The sequence below is a fragment of the Coturnix japonica genome, chromosome 12 (assembly GCF_054131305.1).
Source record: "Coturnix japonica strain WE chromosome 12, WE-NBRP24, whole genome shotgun sequence".
NCBI classification, from domain to species: Eukaryota; Metazoa; Chordata; class Aves; order Galliformes; family Phasianidae; genus Coturnix; species Coturnix japonica.
The window spans coordinates 9,049,143-9,071,768 of record NC_140674.1 but is presented as its reverse complement, the minus strand read 5'-3'; the positions used below and the strand labels follow the sequence as shown (position 1 = coordinate 9,071,768).

The 22,626-nt window shown below is 38.6% G+C and overlaps 1 long non-coding RNA gene across 7 annotated transcripts in view; it reads left to right on the top strand.

Moving 5' to 3' along the window:
- The window catches only part of LOC107318060 (uncharacterized), a 213,050-nt gene that overhangs the window by 80,644 nt on the left and 109,780 nt on the right, over positions 1-22,626 (top strand). For all 7 annotated transcript variants that reach the window (XR_004308349.2, XR_014933546.1, XR_014933549.1 and 4 more), the window contains one exon: positions 18,170-18,328. This is a non-coding gene — a long non-coding RNA (uncharacterized LOC107318060). The remainder of the gene's footprint in view (positions 1-18,169; positions 18,329-22,626) is intronic.

Genomic DNA, 22,626 nt, shown 5'->3' with positions numbered 1-22,626 from the left:
TGACAAGTGTTTGGGGGAGAATTCCTGCTTATAATTTATGCTTGGGAGTTCAAGGGGAGAAAAATTCAAGCTTGTTAGTTTTGTGCTCATTGTGTCGTTCATCAAGACTCTGACCCTCAACGTAGCTTGCAGGAATGTGGGCTGTCTTCTGTAATCTTGGGCAGAACTCCAGTTTTTGAAGAGATCTCTTTACTGCTAAGAACCTGTTTACTCTGCTACCCAGCTGGTTTTGAAATGTTTTGTAGCACAACATTTATTCTGAATCCTATGCTGTGCAGTGAAGCCATCAAGAGATCTAGTCTTTATTACTGGTGGGAACATAGTGCGGAAAGATCAGTATAAATTAATAATCCTCACCACGAGGATTTTGGCAGCTGTTTACCAATTTATATCCTCCTACTCATTTCTTAAGAATTACCTTAATTTCTTTTTAGCAAGCTTCCCTGTTTTTTGTCTTTATTTCTAAGTGAATCAACAGCATTAATGAGTCTTTGATAGTACATCAGTTGCTGCAGAAGTGACACCTCCTCATGATTTCCATGGAAACTACAACAGATAGAAAGAACACAATAACACTATTTAGAAACACTATCTTTCAACACAGTCACCACCACTATCTGTGCATTTTCACCTGCAATGAGCAAGAGCCTGCACGCTGTGCTCATTGCAATTCTGTACCACAGAGGTGAGTGCTTTCACCACCACTGACCCACAGCATCACTGTGGAATGAAAAATTCATTAAACTTCTGTTCCTAATAGTAGACCTAAATATTTTGTCCTAATAGTAGGACAAAATAAAGCAGACCAATCCCATTTCCTCTTTATCACTTGGGTTTCATGCTTTAAAAAGTTGTCTATTAAGTATGAAAAGATACCACTCTGGACTGAGCAAATGATAACAGGTGTTTTATGTATGTCACTGCACTTCTTAAAGCAAATTTTGCTTTAAAAATTATTCTCAATTAGTGCTGTTTTAGATGTAAAGCTTTTTTTCCCGTCAGGAACAAAATATTAGGAAAGGCCAATGTAAGTTTATGTGAAAGCAAGGCTTTTCTCAGAATTTTAGCACACCAAGATTTGTTTCATGTGAAGCAATCTTTTGCAACAGATATGCATCTAATGAGAGGACACTATGAGCTGAACGACTAAATCCTAGAGTTATGGCTGTAGTGATAGCTGATTTTCTGTTTTGATTACTGTCCAACTGTCTTCAGCCATACCTGTAGTGATGCAGGAGAAATCCCTTCATCCACCACATCAGTGCAGCTGACGGACCATCTGGGCTATTCTGATGTGATAGAATGGATTTAGGTTCACAAGGGCTTAAATGTTGCCTAAGAACCCACGGCTCCAGATAAATCTTAAAAGATAAAGTACCATTGGCATTTTTATAGATGAGTAGGAAGTATCTGAGCTTTAGCTCCTAGTTCAACTCCCATCTGGTGTAGGTGCTATATTCCACAGTAGAGCAGTGACTTAAAGCAACCTGAAGCAGGCGGGGAGACAAGTATTTTCTCTTTAAGAAGAGGTTTCAGTTGGCAGTTTAACGATGACTGTGGTTGATGGACTGTAGCAGCACATCTTGATTAAAAGTCTTATGTTCAACATCAGAAACATATCTTGGTCTACGTTCACTTGGAAGGAATTCAGTTTGAGTTGTTGGAGTTCAGTTTCCATACTGTTGAGATGTCAGGCCTGCCCCAGATCGGTTTCTGCACATGAGAAAGCACCGGTAGTACATTCTGTGACATAGCAAAGAGTGAAGCAATCAAATTGGGGCTCAATAAACAGTGTTTTGTTTGTTTGTTTGTTTTTACTAAATGTAGGAATATCTCAGTTTTGAGGGCATCCTCATCAGCATATGAAGGGAAATAATTATTTGGACAGACAAACAAATGAGTCAATGCAATCACCAAGTCCACACAGACTAAAATTTTGATGTCCATATTTCATGTATTGTTGCTTGCCAGTGCAATTTTAGTTCTGGAAGTAGCATATTTTAAACGCTATTTAACTGAAGGTGTAAAAGCAATCTGAAAGCAACCTGTAATGTAAATATATCCAGAATGGCAACGCAGTCTACGTTCTAGTGTTTCTGCTGGCATATTTGAAAGGTTGGTAATCACATTTTACTTGATGGAAAAAGATTGTATTGTAAGAGACACCCACCTATGTTTGGGTCAAGATTTAGTTCTGAGGTGAATAATGGGTGTCTTGTCAGGTGTTGGTGCCACTCTGAAATGAAGCACTAAGCAGCTGCAATACAACTTTTTTTTTTTTTTTTTTTTTTTCTTCACTGTCTCTGGTGATACCAGGAATAGAAGTGTTAGTTTTCCTGCAAGGAAAACTTGTTTCTCAGACTTTCCAGCCACTTGTGTTAGAGATGAATAATTTGAAAGCAGATTTTGAAGTACTGTGTTTACAACTCTGAGGAGAACGGGCATTAAAATGCTGTTTGGAACCTGAACCTTACCACTCACTGTTGCCATCTTTACACATCCAAATTCCTGCTTGAAACGAAGTGCATATTTACATGGTCACCTGGGAGAAGGTTCAGCTTTGAAACTGATCATGTCACAAGCCTAGAAGCATGTTAGTGTAACAGAGTGGCTAATTACCAAACCTTGGAAATTACAATAGTGTTCAGTGCTAGGCTAATGTGCTGAATGTGACTTGCCAATTTACAGCCCAGTAGTTTGTAACTACTGCAAGCTCTGCACTTGCCCTACAAGACATACAGGGAAAGTCTTTAGATGTGTTTGAGGGTCATGCTTCAGTTTAGAGGCTTTAAAAACTTCAGTGCACTTTGGGAGCTGGCTATTGGCTTCCCATACAGAATAAGAGAATGTAGCAGCTCCTTGAGCTTTTGCATATTTAAGTTTTAGTGTTGCCTGGCACTCAGATGGTATTATTAAAGCTGTTAAAGGGAGGAAGTGTAACTGCTGGTCATATAGGTGGCAAAAGTTATAGTACTGTAATTACATAGCTCATAGAATATAAACACTGAAAAGTGGAGATGCTGATGGAGTTGCCTGTATTTTATTGTACTTAATAAGAAGTTCTGTTTTTCTTCCAGGCTTTTTAGAAGCAGTTCTCTCTGTTACTTGCTATACCTCTTTCATAGCCTTAATATCTGGCATTTCATTAATACATCCATTCATCAACATCCCATTACAAAAGAAGAAAAGGGTTTACCAGGTGCCTGTGGAAATTATAGTTGAGAGAACTGAGATGGCCAGCTCTAGTATTTCTGTAGTGCTGCTCTGATGTGTCAAGTCTGTACAATTTCTCTGAAACACAACTGCTTTTTTTCATGAAGAATGTTCTCAATAGTTTTTAGTGCTTGATTGCATTTAAATATGTGAACGTGTGACCCGGAATTGGGAATCTTATACCCATGTAACACTGAGGCCTTTCTTCCCACAAATTATCTTCAGAAGAAACTGAAATGGTGTGGTTTTTTCCTCCATCACTGTGTGATGACTGTACAAGTAGTGTAGTGGAAATGCTAAGTCGTGGCTTGAAGCAGTGATTGAGCACCTGGTGGGCAGGCAGAGCCAACCCAGGGGAGCTCAGGTGCATGCAGTGTACCTGATTGACTGGAAGGGATGGAGCCAAGATGCACCCCTTCCCAGACCCCATTTAAGGGCTGGCAGTGGAGGCAAGGGGAGCTTGCTGGAGATCCCTGCCTACCTGCGTACTTCCTAGGGCAAGGAGGTTTTTTCATTTGTTTCTGTGTACATAGCTGCTGCAGCAAGCATATCCTCAATTGCTGAAGCCTGGGACTTTGGTATTCCACTATCACTGCTGTGTTTTCCATCTCATTATAATGTTACAAGTAGCAATTCCTGTCAATAGAAGTTTAAAATCTGAACTAAAAAACATAGCTAAGAAAACACGAGTTCCATCTCAGACCGTAGTCGCTCCCTATGTGCCAGAGAAGGCTTATTATTGGCAATATGCTGTTGTAGTGCTTCTTGCCTCATGAAGTTACTGTTTTCAGGAATATGAAGGGTTTGATATGCAACTCCTGAGACCCTGCTAGAAGTACAAGCATCTTTTCACTCTAAATTTTCAGTTATTGTTAATAACTTGTATGCAGTTTTCCATTTCATCTTATTTATCAATAAAAATTGCATGTTCAAAAACAAAACAAGCATCCATAGCAAAAAAAACCCAAAAAACAAAACAAAAACAAAAAAAAACCACAAAAAAATTCCGATCAAGTAGGGTTCTTCCAAGAACATCAAAACATCCTGGAAGAAGAAATCTGAAGGGTTAAATCATACTTTGTAGATCATAATGGATATGAATCCGACCTATTTCCCTTCCTACATGAAGTGTGTATTTATGAAGTGTGAAATAAAGGTCCAAACTATGCATGTTATTCTTTGTATTTCAGAATGATCTTAATGTAGCAGTCTCAGCCTTTTTCTTTTTCTGAAGTAGTGCTTGGTGTGAACGGTGAGACTGAAGATTATTCATGACCTACTGCAAAGACCTGAAAAGAGCCTGTGGCTGGCAGTTGTCAAATTGGAGTTTAAGAGAGAAAAAAAATCTATATTTTTAATAGTGTCATATGTAGGCAGATTTGGGAACAAAGTGAAAACTTTTCTGATGTGGTATGTGTATCAAAGCAATATTTCCTGGTGTACTCCTTCAGTAAAGAACCATCCTCTTCTTTGTTGAAGATATAAGAAAGGACTAAAAATGTTTAAACCTCTGCACAGTTTGTGATCTCAGGTGTTATTTCACCAGGTAATCGGAGACTGGTTAATTCTGTTCCCTCCGTGACATAGCTTTCTAGATATTTAGAGCTGTCTTCGCGATATTAGGTCTTGTTTGGTGTGGAATCCTTGTTAACAATGAACAATTGTAACATACTTGGAATTTTTGTCTCTACTGTTTATGGGATTCATTCTTCTGTTGTGTCTCCAAATGCATCTGTGTCTGGCTCTGCTATAATGCAGTGTTTATAGTACAGCTGCATTTGATTCAACTGCAATTCCCTCTCTTTTTTTTTTTTTTTTTTTTCTTCTGCTTTTTCATAACTAAGGTGATGTTGGCAGGTCATGTTGTGCTTTCAATTAATTTGTTATTCTGTTCAAGCAAATTAGATCTATTTCCTGTTTGAGAGAGGGCTACTGATATTTCTCTCCTTTGCTCTGGTGTTCTTACAGTTGTATAAGTTGCTATTATTAATGCTTATCAGGTGCTGTAACACGTGTGATTGGAGTCATCCCAATATTAACAAAATCTAAAAGAACAGTGATGTTTCTCAACTATAGAGGCAGATTTCCAGAAGTGTTTGAAGGATTTCATAGAATGAGTACAGAACAGTGTGCCTGCAGGTTAAGCGTCTTCGCACCTGCTAAACTTGTACCCTTGAGAAATGGTCTTAAGGAGTAATGGCTGCTGTGCTCATCTATTCATTATTTGCTTTTGTAACTCCTAAAGATCTCCTGGTCTGAGAGTTCAGTGGGCTAATCTGTATATAGAGTGAAAAATAAAAATCAAACAAGATAAACACTGTGAGAGTTGGGCAAACATTACCTTTATCATTCATATTTGTGTACCTCTCATACCTTGTGTCCATTTGGGTAGCTCTGTTATGTAGGTCACCTTGAAAATAATGCCTCCCATTCATTTCCATGGCAGCTACAAACTATGCATAGAGCAGAGCACAATAACACTAATGATAGAGCAAATATTTGGCTATAAAACTCTGTTTTTCATCATAGTTACCACCATTAACTATGCATTTTTGCTAATGATGACCAAGAGCCTGCATGCCAGGAAGCAGGAGCCTGCACTAAGTGGAAGTGACCAACTGTTTCTGTTGCCACTGCTGAGTTGGACTACCCACTGCCTGAGTGTACTCACATGTACTGTTGGGTCTCCATAATTGTTCAGCAAGTAGTGATGGATATCAGTGGGTGTGATTTTTTTTTCCACAAAGAGGAATTCAGTGGCACACACCTTTACTTAGGCACTTCTGTATCAGGTGCTGTTTTGTCAGACTGCCCTTTTGCTGCCATCTGTCACATGGCAACAAAATGTAATAGGATATTGATAGGAAGCTTCAACGTTTATTGCCATACCACCAACATCTGCTTCTGATGTCATGGACCAATATAATAGAATAGGGGGCATTACTTTTGGAGCAGCCCTTATAGATCAAGTCCCCAGCCATAAGAAGTGCCTGTTGGTGTTTCCCCTTTATGATAATTAGAAGTCAAGGTCCTTAGTTTGTGCAAGGCCCAGGAGATGGATCTGTGGGAGTGGATAGGAGCTTGTTGCTTCAGCCTGGAACAGATTTTTCTGGAAGATTTCCTGCATCTGCTTTTTAAACAGGAACGATCAGGGTGGGTGTCTGAATAGAAGAGTGGGATCTCTATATTAAAAAAAAAAAAAAAAAAAAAAAAAAGGGACCTCTTGGAGTTGAACATCATTCAAATTATTGACATCTGCTTAGGGAGGAAAAAATGGATTGTTAATGTAAAAATTAATTGGTATCTGTGGCAGTAATTGGACCTTAATTAGCATAGAAAGTAGCCATGGGAGTATTGGCCTCACCAGATGCTTTCTTGCTTAAGCTAGAATTCTTAAAAGGTTCTTGGAAATCAAGGAGGTGAGGTGGGTGGTGAGGGGGAAATCTGTCACTTTAACTTACCCTTGGATATACTTAACAGGTTTTACTGTTGTGAGTTACTTCTAAAAGACCAAATGACATGCTCAGGTATTTCCGTAACAACTATTTTAGTTTCCTGTCCGGAGTCTGGCATTTCACAGTAGCATTACTGCAAGCATTTAATTGGTCTCTCTTGCATATCTGGCAGTTTTCCTCATCAGCTCAAACTTCCTGTTTGCATTACCTCCCACTCTCGGTAACAGGAGATGTATACCTGCATATACATGTGGGGTTTCTTAGGTTTGGTAGTTTAATTTTTGAACTCTATTCTTACAAGTTAAATCTGTGAAACTACAGAGCCAGTCAGGCCCCTTTTACTACTTGACACTAGTTGATCTCCTGCTCTTTGGCTATGTGTTTGCAGCAGAATAATTTGGTAAGATCATCAAGTATTTTGGCAGTGTCCTATGTGCAGCTATAGAAGTAATCTCTTGCTGGGAGCTTTACTTAGGTCTGCACAGGGTCCTGGATCCATCAGTACCTGTATATACTCATGAGAAACCTTGTTAGTGCTGGCGTTGACTGTTGCTCCTGCAGCTTTGAACATGACTTTCTCTGTAAACGCTTTGTAGATCTGTTCTTATCAAATAGTTGTTCCAAGTTTGTGTGTTTGTCGCTCCCTCAGTGAGCTTGTTTTGCTTATGAATCCATCACTGAGCTAAGGAACATTAAATGCTTCTGTCAAAAACTGATTGATTGCAGCTTTTCATGAACTTGGATTCAAGCCTCCCAGTAGGTAATAGATTTGTATTTGGTGCAGAGTTTTCCATGCTACTCTGTTTCTGGCTCCTTGATGATAATTTCTTGTTTCTCTACTGCTAATTCTGGGTAGTGCTACAGAAGTTAACTCCTCATTAGCTTCTCCCCTCTGTTCCTCACCTCTGGATCCTTCAAAGCTACTTCTTTGTACTCTGCATCCCCAGAAGGTTAGTTTTCTCCCTTTCACTTTAGCCTCAGTATTTTGTGAAATTATGCAATATAAAAGAACTATGCTGCCAAGTGAAATGCAATTGGCTCTACGCGTGGCCCCAAAAAATGTGTGGATTGGGATCCTCAGTGTCTGCCTTCCTGCTAAGCAGCAGCAGCAGGCATCAAGGATTCTGCAGCTTCAGCCTTCTCTGGGGATGGTGTATAAGGTTTGCCTCTCAAAGATTTTCCAAAGTTTTTGTTACAGTTTTTTCTTAGCCAATAAATGCCCATATGGTAAAAAAAAAAAAAAGGAACATAAGTCCCCACTGACATCTCCTGGGACTGTTTATAGAGGAACAACTTTCTCTCCATTGGAGAAGCTGTTTCTTCATAATGGCAGGATCAGCTTGAGCTTGGCATGAAATCCGTTTCATGGCTACCTAATTGTCCATCCCTGTAGCAATAGTAGGAGTCTTCCAAAGGTCATGTCTTGCTGACAGTATGAACAAGCTGGATGCCATGTGGGTGCTTCTTTTAAGGAAATCTACTGTAAAGACTTCACAATGGAAATTAGATTCTCTGTCCTAATTTCCAAAGGCTGCCTCTTTTATTAGGAAGCTCACAAGAGGCTCCCTTCACCAGACTTAATTTACCAAGTTTATTTGGACATTTGAAGAAACAAAGAAGGGACAGAAAGTTGTAAATTTAAGAATATGGAAGATTTTCTTTAGTGAGAGTGGAAGTGGTTGCTGGCAAAGTACATCTGAAAGCAGTATTCTGTTTCTACTCCTTTTACTTAGCAAAGATATGTGATATTCACTATTAGGGTAAAATTATGTGAAGCAGCTGCACTGACAGATAAGATTAATTATCCTTTGCATTGCTGACATTAACCCTACTTGTCATCAGGGCTGTGGGAAGAGGAGTACCTCCTCATCAGGTCACTTTGTGAACACATTTACTATCAATATGCTATTTTAAGTTATCGTAAAATCTAATGAGTCAAAATGGAGACAGTCATCTGTAGTTTCCTGTCAACATGTCAGGATTATCATCTCTCAGATTTAAACATGAAGAGGGAAAATGCTAGTAGAATCATCTAGGCTGTAGAGTTTCTGCAACTTGTGTATGCTTTAAATACCTTTGTAAGCAACATACCACAGATAGTGTCATTAAAAAGATCTTGTTGGCTCTATGCACCAGTTCTGCTTTCTTTAGAGGTAGCTTGAATGTGAAGAGAAAGGAATAGTGATGTACCATAGGGAAGGCCATCCTTCTATAATGTCCAGCAGGCAAGTTTTGTGTGAAAATGCAATTCTAGCTTTGTTTTCTGTCTTCACTTCTCTGTTCCAATAGTAAGGGAAGTGAGCTAAATACTTATTCCTAGTGTTGGAATACACTACCAGAAAGCAGGACCTGGTCTGCTCTGACAAACAGCTGGCCAATGTGTCTTGCTCAGGTGAGAGCAGTTTCTCTGTCACCTCTCTGACCGTGCTGTCTGGATCCACTCCTCTTAGATTAAATGTGTGGCTCTGTGGAGCTCTGCTAGTGAAAGGTGTTGTGGTGGCAGCTTGGGAGTGCCAAGGTCCCCGGTGACATGGCTACTGCCAAGAAATATTGGTGTAATCCTTCATGTGCCATCAAGATAATTGCCAGGGCACCTAGGCACAAGGAGCTGGAAGGCTCACAATGGTTCCCTAACCTTAATGATATTTCCAATGAAAGGGCGTGGTGTCCATACACTTACAGAGACTGAACTACCTTGATAGTAAATTCCCTACTGGGTTCCTGGTAGGAGATGAGAAAACAGCAGTCTGGGATTGGTACACAACTCTATTAATAAATAAAAGCTTATCTCTTGTCATTCTAAGGTCATATTTCACATGGCATTGGGACATTTTTCACTGATAAACATCTATGCTGAATATGAGACAACGAGCAATCAAAATTACATATTTAAAAATATCTCTGCAAAGAGAAGAAAATGCAGATGTTTGTAGAGAGATCTTTGTAACTTAGCAGGCAGAGGTGGCTCATCCCTTAGTTTGAAACACTAAACTCATCAAAATTATGAAAGCCATGAAGAAGTATAAAGTGTTAACTTGATTAAATTTGGAACGGAGCTGCCCACCTGTTCTTCTAAATATAAGTGGCTCTGCAACATGACCTGCTCAGTCGTCAAGGGGGGTAAGCCGGTGGAAGCTTGTGCTGGGCTGTGTCCGTAAGTGGGGGGAAGCCAAGGAAGGCAGAAGCCTGCAAGAATGTTTTGGCGTTGCTTCCTGGCTCCCACTGTGACTTGAGATGCATATCACTTTATGTAATACTTTTTTCAAATGTGTATATTCAGCTCTAACGGCTCGTTGATCCTAGCTAAGCTCTTTGGCTTGGCTCTGCTGTCAAGTTTTCTTGTTTGACCAGGTCTAGTATGTTATGTGCCTCGAAGCTACAGACACTTCCTTAATACATGAAAATAAATTCAAAAGCTCTATTGTGATCGCTTGTTGAAACAGCTCTGACTTATCACACTAAGGTTTCCTGATGCTGACAAGCTAAACAACTTTCACTTGGTGCAAAACCCTGCCAAGCAAGCCTGCTTCCAGATCTTATCCACAGTGTGGAGGAGGTGTCTTACAGAAGCTCATTTAAACAACTTCACACCATCCTTCTCAATAGAATTGAGCTGCATAATCCATGTGAATCCCTTGACTTAAACATTGAATCTCAATGCATCACTGCTTAGTGGGTGACAGTCACCATCCAAGTACTGCTAATTAGCTTTTTATTTAAATGAGTCAAGAACTACATTTTGAGAGCTCGGGGTGCTTGCCAGTTGCAACTCGTAGTAACTCTCTCAAGTGCTCTTGTTGTTTTTGCACATTTCTCTTAGGCGAGTTTTCTATCCTGCTGTCCTGCACCTATCTTCCTCTGCTACTGGTTTCCTAAAAGACAAACTTATTTATTCTACCTAACATATTCAATTTCATAAGAGGTCCTGGATAGCAAGTATTAAATATCTGTTTTGGTGCAATAATGTATTTCAGTTGGCACTGTAAATTTGCCCTCCCTCCTCCAGCTGCTCGCTACATTGGTTGATCTTATCCCTTTAGGGCACACTGGTTAGCAGCTTCCTTTTAGAAGTTATTTGGTTTTTTTTGTTCTTTTTTGATTTTTCCAAGGCATAGATTTGAAGAAGCAGCCCACCTACTGACAGTAACATGGAGCTGGTGTGGCTTTTGTAATACGATGGAGTGTTGGCATTAAAATTCTACCTCTGCTCTAATCTTCGACATTTTATTTATATACATCATTTGTTACTGGATTAAAAATTGTAATTCTGATGACTGCCATGGTAATTTTGAAATAGCTGTATATATTGCATAAATAACAAACCTTTCAGCTGAGAATTGATTTACATCTTCCCAAGTTGCATGATTTCTCTGTAAGATTTATTAAACTCTCAAAGGACGCTTTATTTTTCCCTTCCTTTCCTTTCCCTGCTGTTGTATCTGTAATTCAGCACTCTCAGAAAGCACAGGGGAGCAGCAGCCCTCTGCAAGCAGGCAGGCTGACAACAAGTAGCGCTGGCTCAGGGTCTGACCCACGTGCCTTTGCTGCAATTACACCTTTGCTCCAGCTCTGCAACATCCTGCCTCTCCTGAGCAAGGATTAAAGGCGTAAAAATAAATTGTGCAAGACTCTTTCTTTGTGGTGATCTTATGCTTTGGAGAATTCCATTAGAGATTAGGTTTTTGGACCATAAAGCTGCTTTGAAATCTCTTTTAAACTGGATGTGAATTCTAGTTTCCTGAGATAAATAAATGCAACGTTGGAATCCTGTTCCATCTACTTGCCAAAATAGGTCCATAAGGGCAGCCAGAATCTATTATTGGTTTACTCTGGTGAAGATCTTCTGATGTTAAAGGTTGAGAGTGTGTAAGTGACAGTGGAATTTGGCTCCTGGCCTTCAGGCTTTCAGCTATGCCTTACAAACAGAACTCTTGTGGACTAGATTATAAAAAGAGGATAGCAGGGGGGAAACGATGAAGGAAAGATACTTTTCATGAGTGTATATACATTTGTGTATAGAGAATAACTCTCTCTAATTATGAGCATGTGAAGGCTCTAATTGCATATTTTTCCTTTGTATTTAAATGAACTTATATTTGCAGGTTTTAATATAAATATAAAAGTTTATTTTGTTATCGCTTCCTTCCAGAAGATGATTATTTTTGGAAATGTTTAGTATGTGCGCATGAAATACCACTCTTAGAATTTGCTCTAACATGAAGAACGGGTGTCAGCTTTACCAGTTCATGTAGTGTGTGATGCCCATCTGGTAGTGGTTAGAACAGAGATGCCATTACAACACTGTGTTAGAAGTAGCTGCTGCCTTGCCTTTTTTTTTTTCCTTACTGGTTTTTATTCTTACATTCTCCTTCCCTCTTTTTAAAGCTCTTTTTGATATGACATGTTTAAATGCTGTGGTGGTTAAGTTTTCAGTTGAATGCTTCTGTCCTCCACCAGGCCGTTTCAGTGGTTGCTTTGTATGCAGACAACTGTATGTAAAGTTGGGAGCTAGGAATTTAAATATTCAATCACGTTACAGTAGTGGCTTCTTTAAAAAATATATATAAAATAATAATATTTGACTGTTAGAGGACAACTCCTGTGCATACTATTTTTAAGCAGGAATAAATATAGCATGAAGCTGAGTGAATTACTCAAGGTATGAATGCTGAAGGTCTACTTATTGTTGTCCTTCTTTGCACTCATTTGCTGGTCATGTCTTCACCAGGTTTGGTGACTTCAGGCAATGTGGTCTATCTCCATGAGAGGACTTAGCTATTCTAAACCTTAAGGTAAAAAAAGAACATAAGACAGATAAAGCCATTCTGCTTATCTGTGTTTTAAGCGTTGCTTGTCAAGTACTGAAGTTTTGTTATAAGGAGGGGAGTGATATGTAGTATATAATAGCAGCTGGAGTGGACTCGTGGACCCCTGCGGAGTAAGTGCTGCACTGTGCATGTGTTCACTTAAAATCTATGGGCCCTTCCACTGGAAAACTGGAAGGAATTTCTCCCAGCTTCCCTGCCTAGTATGAAAGCGTAGCCTGTCTCTAGTAATTGGTTTTGCCTTGAATTTTGACTGGCTGATATTTGCAGGCTAATTACTTCAGCGAAGATTTCTGCTTTTCTAGTTCCTTTCGCATGTCTAAAATTTATCTTTTAGTCAGAAATCTTTTTTCTCACAGTTTTTGTTAACATGTTTCTGGATTTGCTGGTTCTTAACTTGGTTTCTTGACAAATGTGCTGCAGAAGTTGGTTTACCCTCCTGTAGGAATAGAGAATTTGGGGTTATTGGATCTTTCCTTTCTGATCCTGAAAACTGGAAGTTAAAACAGGAGGGCGCTTCTTGAGGAAACAGCTGTACTGATTGTCCCTTGGGGTTTAGTCTGGAAACATGGATTCGGTGGCTTGGAACATTTTGTCATCTGAGCCCATCTAGCAAATGTATCAGACTTCTGCTCAAAGCTGACAAAAAAATCCCCAATGAATAGTCCTGGCAGTGGTGGGAAGGGGAAAATATTTAGTATGTGTATTTAGCATTTCAGTTCTCTAAAGATGGCTTTAACTTTTTTTTGGTAAAGACTTGAGTCTTAAAATTTTGCCTCTTTTCTTTGTGTGTTACAGGAGATGTGCAAGAACATTTTGTCTTTGAGATTTGATGTGTTTTTTATACCCTATAATATTATGTTTTTGAGTAAAAGGTTCAGATTTCAATGACTGAGGACAACTACTAGGCAGGGACTGGCTGCATGAGAAATCAAAGTGTTGTAAAGGAAGGTACTGAGTGTCTTCTCCATATATTATCCCTCTCCTCATCCATGAAGATAATAACACTTAACCAGTCTGTAACATTATGTAGCATACTCAAACATTTTCTTTTCCTCTTGCTTTTCATCAGCGTTAGCTTCAGCTAATGATTTGTGAAACTTTAAAATAAAAGAGCTACAATGATGAGAGGAATGAAATCTTTTTGAACAGTGTGGCAAGTAATGTGATTCTGGCTTATGCTATGGAGCAAGGTGACAAAATGGCCCTGAGTGGTGTGAGAAATCCTATCCTGGAGGAAGTCAATATTGCTGCTGCTGCTCCCAACTCTTCCTGATGAGGTGTGGGGCAGTGGCTGGCAAAGGAAGTGGGGGGGAACGTGCAGGGAGGTGCTGGGCTCCAGTCTGTCCACGCTGGGTCACCTTTCAGGGAGTGGGGCTGCTGCTTGCTTGAGGGCTGGCACTGTCAATAGTACTATACTGCTTATCTAACTAGAAAAATAAGGCATTAAGACAGCCTCATTCAGCAAGGATTACTTGAAAACCTTTACCTCCACCTCAAATGACATAGAAAATTTGGCACTCGAGCAAAAACATGTTTCTGGTCAGGTGTCTGGTACATAAAATTCAAAGGAGACAGTAGGGATACAGAGGCTGTTGTTTCTGAATCTGCTTCATGGTGGCCACAACTTATTGCAGATGTGCCTGCCTTCTCCTGACTTGCTAAAGAGAAGGTGTAGGAGGAAGCACAACTGTGATATGAAGGCACTGGTGCATGTGAGGTGATGTCTAGGACAACATGGTAATCTTGAGAATGAGCTCCAAGAAGCCTGTGACTTTAATGGAAAATGTAGGATCACATAAAACACTACAATTAGAGGTTTGTTATGTTTTTATTGTAACTGATAGCTGGTGACCAGGAAAACTGGTTTCTGTTTCCACAGACTTCAGCTGCAGAAATCCACTACAAAGTTTGTAAGCTCTCCCTTTGCCTCTTAGGAAGGGATTATGACAAATATTAAGTTATACTCCATGCCGCTGCTTGCAAACTTTGAATTGCTGTAAGCAAGGCATCCTGCAGAGCTGCTGAACAGTGTAATGTAAGACTTGGCACTGGCTCTTCCTGCAGGTTTTGCCAGAGTCTTAGGGCTCTTTTTTTCTTCATATCACATGAACTTAATCTTCCGCACCATTAGAAACAAATACAGAAATGAGAAGTTAGTAAAGCCAGTGAGCAAAGTGGTTTTAGCTGCTTTTGGATTACTGAACCTTCAAACAATCAGAAGACCTTCTGCTGTAACCTCTTTTTTAAAATAATAAAGATGAAAGTCAAGATTTTGTCATAATCCTCTTAAATTCAGGGCTGCAGGGAAGGAGCGGGCAGGTGTCTAAGTGCCTCCTGACTACCATTCACTCAGCATTTATGCATGAGGTAGTTGTGAACTGTGTGTGAAGGAAGGCACCCATTTGTGGGGTAACTTTACACTGGCTGGGGGTGGGAGGCTTTTTGAAGTGGAGTAGCATGGATTTTTGTCTCTGAAAGTGACAGAGATCACTGCTTAAGTAGGAAAAACAATTGTGGAAAACAGGAAAAATCTTCAGGGCAGCAAAATGCTTTGTGGAGGCTTTCTGAACAGGAATGCCAGGCTGCTGGGGACACAGAATACCTCCTGAGGTGGCTCAGAACAAGTGACATCAGAATCCTTGCTGCTGTGTTATCCGGGTTTACTTTAACTTTTGAATTTTTTAAAGGCTTTTATATCTCAGGTCTGGTTTTACTGAACTGGTGGCTCTTCACGTTATGTTTCCAGCATTCTGGATGTTACGTCTCTTGTGCCAGGTGTTATTTAGACAAGGCATTCCTCTATATGTTGGCATGATTCACTGAGCAAAGAATCACAAATTTCTGCATTTTTTTTTTCTGCTTAAAAATATGTATAACCAGAAATTGAAGTGAAAAAGTCTTGTGTGCCTTTTGTAGTTTTGAGGTGAAAAACTTTGTAGTATTGGAATGATATTTAAACGCTCAAAGTTTAAAATGACATATTAAATAGACTTCACTTTTTCACAAACATCAACATGATTGTAATTATGAAAGGATGAACTTGAGTGTGACATTCAGGTTGTTGTTTTTTGTTACTGGAAACATGTTATTTTATTCCCTGCAGTTGCAGTGAAATCATGGATTTTATTTTTATACACATTTTTGCCACAAGAATTTTGACTGATTTCAGGGACCTAGTTTTGTCACTGAATCCTAAACCTCTAGTAAGGAGCTTAGAGTCTGGTTTTACTTTATAAGTGCTGATACAAAGTTAAAGTTGTCATTAACTGTATACCCTGTACATAAAAGGTGTATTCTATTTTAGGTTAGTATTTCAGATGTCTGGATGCCTCCATCTGTATGTGGCCAGTGTGAATATGGCTGAACTTGACAACATCTAAGAACTATGTGGTGGCATATGTGAAATAAGTTTGGATGTCCTGGCTTTTAATGGAGACAGACCTGTGGCAAAGGAGCTGTAGCTGCATTTGACACTTCTGCTTTTGATGCAGACGCAGGGTGAATGAAGAGGAAAATAATCACCCTGGTGACCTGTGAGTGTTATTCTATGAGTCAAATCTTAGGCACTTCAGTGAGAAATTCTTCTGGCTCCACTTATTTTGTACCTGTCTGGGAATCCTCACCTCTAAGGCCCCAGCTAAGCGTGTGTCCCAAGATACATACCAAAGATAGGGTCTTTTAGTGAGGGAGTTTTGCGGATTTATAAGGGTGAATACTTAAATGCCAAAACCTCAAGCAACTTTTCTTTTTCTTCATCCTTCCAAGGCATTGATCTTCTTTCCTTTGTGGTAGATTACTGTTGGTTGGCTTTCCCCTTCTCATGGAATAACAGCATCATGGAATGGGTGCTCCTCTGTAGTTTAGTGCAGTACCCATCAATAACAGAAAAGCAAAGATTGCACCAGCAATTAAAGCACTTTCTGTTTATCACTGAGCTAGTATTTTTAGGAAGCTGATGGAATTTGGCTTGTCATCTAACATGCAGTTCTTTTGCCAAATGTCAGGTCTCCTGACCAGCCACACAAGTTGCTCTGCCAACTGTCATCCTCCCTTGCAGAAAGAGGAATGCAATGGAGTCGGCAACTTGATGAAGAATTAACAGCCTCTGCCAGCATGCCATAATTAAACAGCTATATAGACAACAGCTGTGAAAAATTCATCAATCATAGAATGTTTATTATTGGAATTAAAATGTCTCATAACTAATGCATTGATTTACATTGATTAACATCTCCTAGAAGGAACAATCTGTGTCTTACAGCTTACTGTGGGCATTTTGAATGACTGTATCACTTGCACCGTCACCAGTCTGCCTCTGGTTAGTTGACTGTAGTTAAAAGGTTTACCAGCTTCTTTGCAGCAAATCAGATCTGCAGCTGTGGAACTGCAACCCTGATCACTTCAAAGGAAGTTTAAATTCCTGTCAGCATACACAGTGTTGAATGTTCTGGTATACCGGTCTTCTAGGCACGTGGACAAGACTCTAGTTTTCATACTTGAAGTAATGCAGCAAACAATAATTTTACTGCATCAACTTAAAAACCATGTGGAGCTCAGAAATAAGATCTTAAGAAGTTGTTCTGTTTCATTTTGTCTTGGTATTCTACTGTACAATTTAACACTGTCAATTGTGTTGCTTTTTTTTTTTTTTTTTTTGTTTGTTTGTTTGTTTTTTTTGGATAGGAGGTATTCTCTTCTGGCCATGTATATTGCAGTCAAATTACTAAAACACCGTACCCTATGTATGGAATAACAAAGTCGTTAAGGTTGAAATAGGTTGAAAAAGGTCACTTAATCCAACCATCAACCCTTCCTCCCCATGCCCATTAATCCATGTCCCTCAGTGCCACATTTACCATTTTGTCGTGTTCTGGCTAGAACCTGTTGCATATGTGCAATGAACTTTCAAGTTAGAGCTCTAATACAGCATAATTCTCCCTGAACCATGAAACCTGCAGGAGAAAAGCAAACAAGAGATTAACTCCAAGGTTCTGAGCCCATGATGAGGTCTCTCGCTGTTTTCAGTGACCAAAAAATAGTACTTCCAGTGTTGTGCGCTCAGTAAATGCTTTTCCTCATCTAGAAAAATTAAATACTTCAAATATTCAGTGGCACTGGCAGAGTTTGTAAGTGTTTGGGGAGAAACAAATATAGAAAGCTTTAATGGAGAAAAGCTGTTGTAACATTTGATTAGATAAAATGAATGGAATCAAATGTTGGAATGCTTTTCTGGTACGTCATTTAGCCATGACATTTCTGTGCATTAGCATCTTGTTCTAACTTATAGCACAACAGGAATTCGGAGGTCTCAGAGCAGGCTGACTGGATATTTTTTAAGATAAAAATAAAAACAAGTATAAAATATGGCACAGAGATTTAATCTTTGGATTCCTGCCAGTTAAACTCACCAGTCAAGACAAAATGGACATATTGTAAACTGTTTTCTTTTGTATTTCAAATTAACTCCTAGTTCAGACTCATGTCTGCATGCTCTGGGAAATACTTCTTTGCTGAGACATTTAATATCAGTTCTTATTCTATGATTAAGTTAAGAGGTAAGGAAGTTTGGGTTTTTTTAGTAAACAACTGGGACTTCTGTCAAGAGATGAAGGCTGTATCTGGAACATAGTTCATTCAGTAAACTGGAACATGTTTTTCCTTTCCTTTCGACAGGCACTTTTTCTACATGTCGAGCGCAGCCTGGACCTCATTAAATTGTTTTCATAGCAAGATGAGAAAAAGGACCTTCCTGATGGATCTTAGATCCTGCTGCCAGATAGTTTTCAGCTTTTACATGGACTTGGTCGTGTACTACTGTTGACTTCAGTAGAGGTAAGACTAGAAGGCACTGTAGCCTTTTCTCATAAGAATGAATTGCACTCTGTCCTTTAACACTTGCCACAGAGTACTACAGCAGCAAGACAAGGTAAAATTTACAGAAATAGTAGAATCTTTATGTATACTTAGTGGATTTTGCAACAACTCATGAAGACTAGTCCTGTTCAAGCTGATTTTTCCATTTTCATGAAGAACTGAGCTGGCAGAATGTGCCTTGCACTTAAGCATATTCCCTTTTTAGCCTTGCACCAGGGGAAAACCTAACTCTAGATAATGCATACTGTATGTCGGTGAGGCAAATCTATTAAGTAGCTGCGTCCAAAACATAAATTTATTTCTGATGTAAGAATATACCTCTTATAAGTTTGTCACATGCTTGCGTGTTGTGAGGGATTTCTGTGCCAAGTCCTGTGTATGTAGTTCTTAAAGATTTCCCTTAAGGTGTTAAGAGAACATGGAGCTTCTAGACAAAAGAGGTTTTAAAAGGCATTAGCCTTTTCCCTACTGCAGTGTTGGACTTCACTGCCATCCTTGCAATATTTATTCCATTTAAGAACAGTCAGAAATATGACTGATTCAACAGAGAAGTTCATCAGTGCAGACTGTAAATGTGTATTTGTTTTTTAATAACAGATATTATGTTATAAATGACTCTCATCTCATCTATTGTAAAAACCCGCTGTTAGTTTGTAACCTATCTTGTGATAGTTGATGGTGTTGCATAAGTGAAATGGGAATTTGGTATTAACTCTGGGATAACCAACCAATCACAAAATATGTAACTTTGCTGCATTTAAATATTTGACTTCAACTCAAAAAACATTTATTATTGGATGTATATTGGCAGATACTAAATTAATTTACTCTTTACTTTCAGAAAGCTACTTTTATCAGCTTCTCAAACCTAAATTAATGTGAATCCATATTTATGAAAAACATTACATCTAAGCTCTGCATGTTATGATCATTGGTTAAAGTTCTCAACTTTTTGAATGAGTGTGAAAAGTGTGTGTTATCTTTTTATAGGGTGCAGCTTCACAGATGCTTCTGAAGATTTGATGGCAATATTATTTTTTGAGAAAGTTGTAGGCTTTTTAGAATATTATTTTGGTAGCAGTGATTGTTTATATAATGCTGTAAATGCAGCTAGTAGTGTTCCAAACTGAGCATTTACCAGTATTTGAAAGTGAACTAAAGTAATGTTTGTTTTAATTCACCCTTCTGCTGTTCTGCATGTGGATATTCTTATTTCAGATTACATATCCAAATTAACAAGATTTTTTGAGGTGTATTTTATCGGTCACTTCTACCTAGAAATGAAGCAGAAGTTCATACTGCAGTAGCACTGTCTCAGAATGATGAGCTGCTCCATAGTTGTGCTTCATGCAAGACACACATTCTGTACTGTAATGAGTCCCAGCATCATAAACAAAGAAAGCTGAACAAATTCAGGACTGAGATGGGATGAAACAGAGAGGAATGATCAAAACACGATTTCTTTTGAGAATGAGACTATCTGCTTAGAGAACTATGTTTTAGAGAAGAATTAAGAAATAATGAGATTAGTTTATTGGAGAGAAAAACTACATTAGATGTGGAGGACAAAGTATCTTACAAATGACAAAAATAGAGAAAGTACACAGAGATCATGTTGGGGAAATTGCGTGTGTTACAGGCAGAAATCAAACAGTTGCACATATCTAATCAAGTTCACTCTAAAGAACTGAGAAATTGCCTTCATGTTTTCCCTTATTTTAAAATGTTTTTCTCTTGGATATTGAGAGAGATCTTCACTTTAATACCTTAATCAGTGCTGTCTTTTTTTCTGCAACTTCTGTCTTTTTTCATACTAATTCCAGTCTGGACTGCTGGTCAGACACTACTGAGGCACTTACATTGATTAAAGTTTTTCCAATTCTGCAACATCATCTCTAATGAATGAATCTAATGACCTAATTATCTTTTCTTGTGTGTGTTATTTCTATCTTTTGAGAAGTTTGGAAGATTGTCCAGCTGTTGATGTGCTGGATTCTGTATTGTAGGCAGTATCTTCGTGGTGAAGCAAATAGAAAAGGTGTTGGAATTCTTTTGAACTAAGATGAGTGCATTATGTGTGCTCAGATACATAGTTGGAGACACTGAGATGTTAACAGAATGAATATTACTTTTACATTAAGACCTCAACATTGGTATGAAAACAAAACTAGACATTTTTCAGGATATTCTCCACACTGAGCTTATGTTTTCTGAGGATTTCCAAGTATATTCCAGTATGTGTATGAATAAATAATGAGATTGTTTGTTGACTTTAATCATGACTTCATGTACACTGCTTAAGACTTCAGCTTCTGAAAAAGTTCCCATTTCAAAGGACTATTCCTTGTTGGTTTTTGTTGTTTTGTTTGTTTTAATTAGCCATTGCCTGCTTTGTACTTTTTATAAGGATATTTTAGCTGGTTCAAAACAGTGGAATAGTGTCATTTGGTCTGATATTCAGACAAGCCATCTGGACTCATCACTGACCTGTTAGGAGTATCAATTTAAGTAAAATACTGCATAAAGCTGTGAGTTGTTATGTAGATGAAAATCTCACAAAGGCAAAGTTGGTTTATATCTGTGTAAATGCGAAACAGATAAGATTGTTGTATGTCATTAGCTACATGCTTTTTTCCTTATTTGTATTTTTTTCGTTCTCTTTTCCCCCTACTAAAACACAGGTCAGTAGGAACTCATCTAGTCCAGCAGTAGCTCAACATGATCATGTGTTAGCTTCAGATGGCATATTTGGTCTACTGGTACACATCAGTTGTTGATTTTGTGGATCTGACCTTGAGGCTGGGATGTGTAAATCTTTCTACCCAAAGGAAATGAAATCTACTGCTACTTAATGTTACTATAATAACTACATGTACTTATTAAGGAGTGGAAAGTCGTTGCCAGTATTCTCTTCAGTTCTGTGTTGAGGTACACTTGCATATTAAGTAATTGAAGGGCTTGTGCTGCAGATAATTTAATAAGGAAAAGTGAAGTATATGTGAATTCCTCTTATGCTGATGCTGTTTTAGAAGGTTGATTTATGATGCAAATTGGAAATAGTCAGTTTAAAATAGTTAACTAGTAGCACAGCATCGTTACGCAGTATGCAGTAGTCTGCATGTAACCATAAAAAAGAAAAAATGCAGGTATTGGCACAGATGGGAATAACAATCAAAAACCTGTTATCAAAATATCTTTATTTTTAGAGGGGATTTCCCATTCATGTGCAGGTGTGGTTACACATTTCCAAGTTTGATAAAGATAGCAATGAGAGCTGGAATATTTTTAGCATCCATTTAAAACATATTAGAATAACTGCAGGTTTGTGTGTCTTTCTCAGGGAATCTTCCTGGGCAAGTGCTCGTTAATCCATGAGATTTTACTCAGTGATTTACTTTATAAGAAGATATGTTTGATCTGAGTTTATATTGACATCTTCAACGTTTGAGTTGCTTGTGTCTGAGGGTAGTGGATTTTCTCCCTTCCCTGTACAGTTGTGGTACCACAATCACTTTCTCAGCCCCTCTTGGCTTGTGCTATGTGAAGAGCATCAGTGCTCAGGGGTCAGTATTAGGTGAGTAAAAAGGAAGGGATAACAGTGAACACTACAGGCTGCAGTTTCCAGAGTGCCTGTGAATCAGACTCACCTGTGCAAGGTTTTCATTAATGTTTTATTTCTTTATTTTAATCCTAACCAAATAAAACTTAGACATATTGCTCAAGAGATAAAGAACTGAATGAGAGAAGTCCTGCTGAGGAGGTGATGGTTGAACTCCTGGGTAACGAATGAAATGGAAAGTACTTTCTGCTTTAAGTAGTAAAGAGCTTTATCTCCCTTTTGAAAACTCAATAGACACATCCATCAGGCAGTCTGACAGGGAAATTAAATTGGGTTACAGCTCTGCAAGAAGTCCAGATTATGTTCCTGCTGAGCAGTAACAAATTGTGGTGAACTTTATTAAAAAAACACAAAACTTCTTCCTGATTTTTTTATTTATTTTTACAAAATAATCCAATCTAGATCTAGACAGTGCTAGGAGAGATGCTGAAGAGACTTCTAGAAAAGCTTGGTGTTCCTTAATAAGGAAATAAAATTATAGATATGACTTTCCTGCAGAACCGCTTGTGTTCTGTCTTCCTTTTTACGAACACAAAATCTGCACAAGGACCATAAAGGGCTTTGCTTACTGCAGAATGAAGAAATGAAAACATTATTTTCCTGGCCTTGGAGTAGTACATCCTCTGTCCTGGTTGTG